The 8,363-nt window shown below is 43.4% G+C and overlaps 1 protein-coding gene across 2 annotated transcripts in view; it reads right to left on the reverse strand.

The window, feature by feature from the left end:
- Positions 1 to 8,345, reverse strand: part of LOC130126847 (serine/threonine-protein kinase PAK 2-like) — a 28,553-nt gene extending 20,208 nt beyond the window's left edge. Inside the window, exon 1 of one of the 2 annotated variants that reach the window (XM_056296490.1) lies at positions 5,726 to 5,994. The gene's annotated coding sequence lies outside the window, so the exon portion shown is untranslated. Of the gene's footprint in view, positions 1 to 5,725; positions 5,995 to 8,130 lie in introns of those variants that run through there. The other variant, XM_056296489.1, reaches the window with a different exon arrangement.
- Positions 8,346 to 8,363: the final 18 nt, after the last annotated feature.

Below are 8,363 nucleotides of genomic sequence, written 5' to 3' on the forward strand. Positions count from 1 at the left end.
TAAAGCAAGTCATGCACCAATGGTTAGTGAGTGTGTCAATAGAGGTTTTACACTTATTAATACTGCAATTCATGATTAATTCAGGTAGTTACTAGTTGTTAGTGAAGTATTTTGTATGACCTCATCTAAAGTGAGGACTATCTATGCCTTACAAAGCATTTACAAATGAGATTGAAAGGCCAGTGGTACCTTGGGATGCACAAAAGTCTAAAGGATCATAAGATCCTTTAGAAAGTGTAAGTACATGATTAACAAACTATTTAGATGTACATTTGTGCATTAATTAATCATGAATTGCAGTATTAATACGTATTTAGAAAACATCTATTAACACCCAATAACTATTGGTGCATGTCTTGCTTTACAAATGCTTTACAAATGTTTTACAAATGATGAACTCAGTAGTTACTAATACTTTATTAAGTGTTACCAGAACAAGGCAGCGCAATTACAATAACAGAAGCACACATTTCAATAAATGAACAATTCAAATGAAAATAAATGGTCTTAAATAGAATAAAATGAACCGTAATTAATAGAACAAAGTGGGTAGCGCAATTAGCAGTTATAATAACAGCAGCACACCACACAATTTCATAAACAAACAATTTCTTCCCAAACATTCAAATAAAAATAAATATACAAAAAGCTACTCCCTTGTAATTTGGAATGGCGAAGGCGTCCGCCGCTTCTCTAAGCTGTTGTGCAATGTTGACTCCTGTATGGCTCACCGCTATTACTTTTGTTTCCAATACGAAGGCACAGAGTTCCCACCCCTGAGTTATTAAGTGACAGGTGATAGCCATGTACGCCTCCATATTCACCAAGGTCCAAATGTCGTTTTGAAACTTAAAGGCAGTTGAGTTTTCAACGAGAGTTACAATTTGGTCTCGCACATTGCTGTACTTCAGAGACGGGGCATGTGAAATACTGGAGCGTTTGGGTACAGTGTTGTCGGGCTACATCTTCTTCATTCATTTTCTGAAGCCTTCGCCTTCAACTATGAAAATGGGTCTCATATCCATAGCGAAGAACTCTACTATGGCACCTGTTATGTCTCTCTTTTCTCCGTTATTGGTTTTTGGAACTGTATCGTCTGCTGTGTAGTTTTGGGTGTGGTTGTGGATGTTGGTGGCTGCAATGCCTGGGAATGCACCTATGGAGATGTTAGGCTTTTTTATGCCAATAATAATCCAGAAGGGCCAGTGTGGGTGTAGGTTTTTGTTCCAACCAAGCAGTTACCCACCTGATTCTATTAGCCAAACAATAGTCTTGGTCCAACCAAGCTGTTGTAGTTACACCGCCCCGAGCTGCCTCTCCGGCATGTTCAAGCCACTCCCCCTGCTCGGACGTGCCGGAAACATCCGAGCGCTCGGCTCGCGCTCTGAGGAGACGAGCGCTGCGCTGCACCAGGTGTTTGCCATCATCTATCGAGCACACCTGCGGCAATCAGGCCGCCCTCTACGTGCTTCGACGTACTGAACCCTGCGGTAAAGCTCTGACAAGCCCTCCAGCGTTCCTTGCTCTCTTGCTATTCCGTTTATTCCCCAGTGTGTATATTCGTGTCTCTCTTTTTCCCCTCCCAGGACTCTCCCTCCGCGACTTCCACCGCCCCGCCGCGTCTCCCTCGCTCCTCGCCCCCAGCGACCTTCACGTTTTCCCCCGGACCTCTCCAGCGATCTCCCTCCGTGTCTCTCTACCTGGACCCCTCCTATTCGGACTTGACTTCCTGGATCTCGGACCCGGACTTCCTCGGACAACCCCTCGCTCTACGGATTCGGGCTTTGGTAGCCAGGCGCACATCGTCTCAACCACGCCCACCTGAGACTCACCTGTTATTATCCCCTGTGGCAGTGTTGTTTTTCTTCCCTGCATTAAATCGCCCTTCGGGTTATCCCGGTGCTCTGTTGTCTGTCTGTCCTTTTGGGTTTCGCTACACTGGCCTCTGATCATCATTCGTGATACGTAACACAAGCAGTTACACACCCAATTCTATTAGTCAACCAATAGTCTTGTTCCAAGCAAGCAGTTACATAACTGATTCCATTAGTCAACCAATAGTCTCTGCTAAGGGGCAGTGCGGTGGCCCAGTGGTTAGTGCTGTTGCCTCACAGCAAGAAGGTCCTGGGTTCGAACCCCAGGGTTGTCCAACCTTGGGGGTCATCCCAGGTCATCCTCTGTGTGTAGTCTGCATGTTCTCCCCGTGTCTGCGGTGGGTTTTCTCCAGGCGCTCCGGTTTCCCCCACAGCCCAAAGACACTGCTGGGATAGGCTCCAGCATCCCGCGACCCAAATTCGGATAAGCAGCTTGGATAACGGATGGATGGGTGGATAGTCTCTGCTAAAGACCTTGATTTGCAGACTCAGGTGTGTAACTGCTTGGCTGGAACAAAGACCTGCACCCACACTGGCCCTTTCTGTAGCCTGTTGCCCATCCCTGCATGTTCCCACATTACTCCTTATGTTTTATTTCAACTACTCGGATCAGTTGCAACTATTTTCCAAGCAAAGTAAGTGCACATTTTTATCATGTGTAACGTTACTGTTTAAACGGTGGATAAAAGCAGCTGGATATTGGTGACTAGAAAACAGACATGCGCTAAGCTTACCTTTGCTAGCTAGTATAGACTGTTTTTTTTACACTGTATAAGACTAGCCCACTACATACCGCATTCAGGTGATTTATCATGCTGGTTGTGCCACCATGGTAGGCCAGTTTCAAAGTGCGTATTTTGCACACTGCCTTGTCATTGCTCAATTCAAAGTGTCACCACACAGCTGAGGTCTTGCCTTTAACTGCAAAGGTGAACTGGCGCGTGACGTCACTGCTATGTGTGAGAGGGATGTCACGTACTGCAGCTGAGACAGTGTATATATACACATTTTAACAGTGCAATTAAAAAGTATAAATGTAGTACAAGAATGGGCTGACAAAATGTATATTGCAGTTCGCCCTTACTGACAGCCTACATTTAGCAAAAAAACAAAAACAAAAACCGAATATCTGAATCGAAAAATCAAAATCGAATACCTACCCAATGAATAAATATCTGAATACTCGGCTATTTGGGTCGAGCCTTAATATCTTTCCATTATAATTCTGTTATCCTCTTTCAGTGTTGTATTCTGTAAATTGTGTAAACACAACATCCATTGCATGTCTGCCCATCCGGGGAGAGAGATACCTCCTCTGTTGCTCTCCCTGAAGTTTCTTCCTAATTTTTTCTCCTTGTTAATGGGTTTTTTGTTTTTTTTTGTTTTTTTTAGTTGTTCATTATCCGATGTGAGGACCTAAGAACAAGCCCCCTGAGGCAAATTTGTGATAATGGGCCATACAAATAAAATGATTTCACACACACACACACACACATACACACACACACACACACACACACACACACACACACACACACACACACACACACACACACACTGGTGCATGTCTGTGCATACCAAGACTTCAACCGCAAATAATCTTCCAATCTCGTTTTGATGGGGACTGAGACAGCCTAGATTCTTGGTGACATCACAGACAGGAAACAGGAAGCAAACAAAGGTTTCCTAATTTCCTGTGTCTGACTGCTGAAAAAGTGTTACCCAAGACAAAAAAAAAAACCTTGCTCACCATCTTAGCGATGTGGGCCAATAAGAGACACCCTTCGAAAGCTTTGAACGTAACCAGCCTATTAATATTTAGGCCCTCTTTACCTACATATAGCCCAAACTACTGCAAACCATGATGCATTGATTAACATATATTCTAATGTAAATTCACCTGGGCCGATGATTCATCTGATTATGTTTGTAAAAAAAAATCTTAGTACAGGGTCGTGGGCTTAATACATTCCTGCTTGCCAATATTATATAGGAGTCTGAACAAATCTTCGGCCTAAGCTTATGAATGTACTGTACATGCTTATTCGTCCAATGTGGTTAGTGTGTTTACGCATGCTCAATAATCCAGGTAAGAAAATCAATGAAAGTTGAATCAGTTCATCTGGACTAGTTTACTGACAGAAACGTCTCATCACTCACTTCTTCAGTCTCGAATGACTGCAGGTATCCCCACCCTTACAAACAATAGAGTGGCATAACGATCGAAACCAACAATTAATTTCATATGCAAATTGCCGTGACCATTAACTAGAGTTAGGGCCCAGACACACCAAACCGACATCAGAGAACTAGCGGCGACAAAGGCCGACTGTTGCGTCGCCACACGCCAACTGCATCTGGGCAAGAAAAAGTAGCACTTGAACATGCTGCAAAGACTACAGCCAACAGCCAACTAGCATGTACGTTCTGCGCCTGCGTGAGGACATAACTATCCATACCAGCAGGTGGCGATAGTCTGTATTCGTCACTCAAAATTTAAAACCGGAAGGACCCAGGTCTGCGGATATACAAACCGTACACCAAGCGTTTGCTTACCATTTTCACTCAACTCTTGCTCACTTCAGACGGTGTCGGAAAATAGCTGATCAGCTGGTCTTCAGTTTCTTCATTCCAGTTTGCCATATGGTTGTGAAAATATTAGCTTCTTGAAATGTTCAGGTGAGTTGAAGACGAAAAATGATAATAGCCTTCTGTGTGTGGCCTCTTGACTTCATCGTTTGCTTGCTTTCGTAACTTCCGTTTCTCTTCTCGTGCACTGATTGGCTAAGCTGAAAAGCCAATCAGAGTGAGCTATCTTACCGAGGGGTGGGGCTAAGAGTACATCTTTCGCCATTCTACAATGCTGTGATTTGCAACCATTCCCCATTCCTCTGTGAATAGTACACATGGCTATTGAAACTCTTAACTCTAATTCTAACTCATGGCAGTTTACATGTGAAACCGATCAACGGACCGAAGAGGTCACTCAGATGAGTGATGAAATGTTTCTCTCAATAAATGTGTCCAGATGAACTGATTCAGCTTTATTTGAAAGTGTGGTTAGTGTTATGTAATCTCCCCCGCAGGCCATGAGCAGAAAGTAACTCTCTGGGACTATGGGCAAGTTAGCCCGCATTTATGCACCTATTCTGAAACATGCTTCCACACTGTCACTGTATGAGTTCAGAATCATTTTTGTTTGTCAAATTTTCCTAAACAAAGAATCTGACTTGGGACACAACACAAAATTATAAAATTATGATAATAAGCTAGTGGTTCTCTGTATATTTTAAAAATGGATTGCTCAGGGCGCTCCAGTGGCTCACCTGGTAGAGCACGTGCCACACATAAGGCTGAGTCCTTACCGCAGCGGCCTGGGTTCGAATCCGGCCTGGGCCCTTTGCTGCATGTCATCCCCTCTCTCTCTCCTGCCTTTCCTGTCTCTCTACTATCGCTATCAAATAAAGGCGGAAAATGCCAAAATAAAATTTAACAAAAACATGGATTGCTATTCACTACGCATATAAAATTACTTCAGGTATCAGATAATCTCAATATAGTCTGTGTATACAGGACAGGCCTAATGCTGTCATCAATCTTAGGTCAGCGCTGCCATCTGAGTTGTTTCATACACCGGCTGTGTGCAATGTAGCAAAAATACCATAAAATATCTGCACAATCCAAATCTAAAAATTTTGCTAGTCAAACCACAGTAATGACACATTCAATTAATCTACTATGCTCTTCTTTTCTGCCTATTCAAAATGGGATACTCCCACGTTTCCTTACTCTTCGATTACCTGCCTCTTTCTAAACACTTAAAATCCTCGATCCAATCAGTAGCTACTTACCCTTTTGCCACCGCTTCTGTGCCTCACAGAAGACCAGGTACACAACTTTAACTTTTGTTATATTCCAAAGGCAGTCTGTACGTCTATCTCGTTTGTACTTTTATCTCGCTGCCCCTCACTATTTCCTTGTCCCTTTCATTCTTCCTCCCTCTTTCTGTCTTTGGTCTTTCCCTTTTTCAGAGAGGCAAGTCTTGGCAGGATCGCTCATTCCTCTGTGGTCTTCAAAATGACAAGTGTATTCTTGTCGTAGCAGAGTAAAATTAGACCAAGCCCAGTCTTAATGTGCATCGTGCCTCAAAGTGTACTTGTGGGGCTTGTGTGTGTGGGTGTGTGGGTGGGTGTGTGTGTGTGTGTGTGTGTAGGAGTGGGAGATAAAAAGTTAGACTGAGTTGTGGAAGCTGGTTGGCCAGGCTGAGACATGTTGTGTGTTGGTAGGAATTCCACAGCTTCAGGGCTCATCACACACCAAGCCCCTCCTCAAGCGCACTCCCTGCCCCAAAAACACATTCTCCAGCACTGAGGCCTTACATATTGGGATTCTGGCAAACTGATGTGATCGTGCCCATACCCATTTCTTATGTAGCTTAAAGCTAAGCTCCCCGAGTAGTGCGGCCAAACCCTTAAGTGAGCAAGCAGGTGCACAGGCTTGTTGCACCGCACACACAGGGTGTACCAGACCTTTTTATTTAAACAAATCAACCTCTAGCCCTCACCAGTATATTCATCTTCCCCTGTAAGCTACACCTCTGCTTCGCATTCATGTCTCAAAGTTTTGTTGTTAGTTCTATTTGTAAAATTTACTTCCTCCATTACTGCATGTTCCATTACTAAAAAGGTTATTTCAGACATTGACATCGTCCATCTCAATCGTTCTCTATTCAGAATCAATGTTTAACAGCATGCTCCCTCATATTCTTATCCCTTATCTTATCCCTCTGCCTTGTCCTGATTTCTATTCCTCATTTTCTGCTCCCTCTGCATCAGTGCACTTTCTATCCCCTGCGTCTGGCCGCCTCAGAGGAAAACCCACTTCCTCATCCTGGAACTCCCCGAGCCCCATAGGGTCACACGATCACGCTGACCAACTGGAGGCGAGAAAACAGAGCCACGAAGCTGTTTACAGGAAGTGAACAGCAGTCTTTTGTATTTGGCTTCTATAAAAGGAAATTCTGCACAGGACTTCCTGGAAGGAGTGATGTAGGCCTACATCACCTTGTGCAAGTAAGGCAGTGCATTCTCAGCTCTGTTTGTCTGGCAACACACAAAGCTGCAAACACAATGCCCAAACTGCAAATTAAACACCTTATCCTGTTATTCAGCCAGCTGCCTCACCCTTATGTTAACAAGCTGACAAATGAATGAAAATACCAACGTTGCAACTTCAACTCTAAGGCACCAATAACTTGACAGAACAACCTGGACCAATGTTCCGAAGATCAAAGTTCAATGGTTGAGTAAACATTTTAAGTAGTGCTAACTTTGATTTACTTTGTAATGACTGTACTACTTTGCAGCACTTCTATCACTATTTAATTCAAGTTTATTTCACCACACAAGAGTAGTGAGTACAAGAGTACACAATGTACATGACTTTCTTCAAAAATTAATTTTTAATGGGAAATTCCTACCCCTGAGCAATTTTACAGATAAATAAACTCATCCTACTGTAACTCTGAAGGAACATTTTTCTGTGTGAGTATAATATTTCAGAGATCCTCCTCTGCCTGGCTCCATTTTACATTAAAATCCCTTAGAGACATGCAGAACAGTCCAGAACTGATATAATGACAGACTGGTTATAATCGTAGAAGTACTGCATTAATACCATAGGTTATTATCATAGCTTATGGTCTGTCATTACTTCGGTCAAAATAAAAGGAAAACACCCTAATCCACAAATCCCACGAATGATGGTAACAGACTCGGTCAGGATCTCTGTCTCCCCTCCTATAATTTAGTTGTATCCCTCATCTCAAATGTCTTGCAGAATGGAAAACTGTCTCCTCTCTTGGAATATCTCCCTGGTGAAAGAATAACTAAGCCAGCCGCAGTTCATGCAGTGCAAAGATTTATCACTGTACTACTTAAGTTGTTTGTATTCATACAATAATCAAATTTGAGCCTGTATCTATGCAAAAGAGTAAATGATGGGCATTGATTGTGTGCTATGTGTCTGAAAAAAATGGGAGGGGGGGTACAATAATGAAATTTTAGCCTGTATCTATGCCAGAGTAAATGATGGGCACTGATTGTGTGCTGTGCCTGAAAATAAGGGCGGGGGGGGGGGGTGATGTCGCACAATGTACAGAATGTAACTTGATTATAAAGCACCTTCAGATCAAATTGTGATTCAGGGCAACACATAAACTTGTTTGTCTTTGCTGAATGAACAAACTCCAACTCACCCGCTGCTGTCAGACGCAAAAACTCCAGACAAACTCCCGTAACTCCGCCCAACTTCCGCTGAATCTTAACGCTATGAGACGCTGATTTTGCGCTGAGATTTCACCACAGCACCTTACTTGGTCCTACTGCAGAGCCATAGAAAATCACCGCGTTTTTAACCATTCGGCGCTTAGTTGGTTTCGCCGACCTCTTGTTTCACGTCTCACCCTGAGGGAGCGGGGCAGAACCGGGC

Source organism: Lampris incognitus, chromosome 16 (assembly GCF_029633865.1).
Source record: "Lampris incognitus isolate fLamInc1 chromosome 16, fLamInc1.hap2, whole genome shotgun sequence".
Classification (NCBI taxonomy): domain Eukaryota; kingdom Metazoa; phylum Chordata; class Actinopteri; order Lampriformes; family Lampridae; genus Lampris; species Lampris incognitus.